We start from the raw sequence: 906 nt of genomic DNA, 5'->3' as shown, positions 1-906 counted from the left end.
GAATAAGAAGGTAAATGTATTTATTTAATAATTAAGTATAAAAAGAGAAAAAATAAACAATAACACATACACAATGGTTATATGCAACTAACTACAGGAAAGGAAATATAATATTTATTCCTTTATAAGCATAAACAGAAAGCTGCAGATATGCATGCATTGCGTGCATTGCATGCAACTCATTATCCAGCCCCGAAACCTTAGAGGGGAGAAACTTCTCCTATTTGTTTATCTCCCTTCTTGTCTTTACTACTACTCTACTCCTACTGTACATACACTACAAGAAAAAGTCTAATCTAACATGCATGCATATACGCATGCATATGCTGCAATTGCATGCATGCATGCAATTGTTGCATGCAGTAAAATGGGGCTGCAGTTCTTAATAGGTTTGTTTAGTTTGTTGGCAGGAAAATATATAAATTATGCATGCAAGCATCTGCATGCACCTGCATGCATGCATGCATGCATGAATATACTTATTTAATTATAATTATAATTATACTTTTTTTTTCTTTTTTTTTTTTACTTCTTTACTGCCATTAATTAATTTAATTAATTTAATGGGGCTGGCAACAGCCACACAACTGCAACAAAAGAATTACTCTACAATACACGTATGCATGCAAAAAAAGGCATGCAATTTATGCTTGCATGCATGCACGCATGCATGCATGCAAGAATATGCATGCAGAGAAAACAAATGTATCCAACGCATGAAGCATCCATGCATGCATGCATGCATTCATGCATGCATGGATGCATGCATGCATATACTCACAAAAGTATACATAATTACTGCATGCATGTAACTGCATGCATGTATGGTTATCTGCATGCAACTGCATGCATGCATGCATCTGCATGCATGCAACTGTATGCATGCATCTGCATCTGCATCTGCAT

The sequence above is a fragment of the Eimeria maxima genome, genomic scaffold (assembly GCF_000499605.1).
Source record: "Eimeria maxima Weybridge genomic scaffold, Emw_scaff193, whole genome shotgun sequence".
Classification (NCBI taxonomy): Eukaryota; Apicomplexa; class Conoidasida; order Eucoccidiorida; family Eimeriidae; genus Eimeria; species Eimeria maxima.
This window is presented reverse-complemented; position numbering follows the sequence as displayed.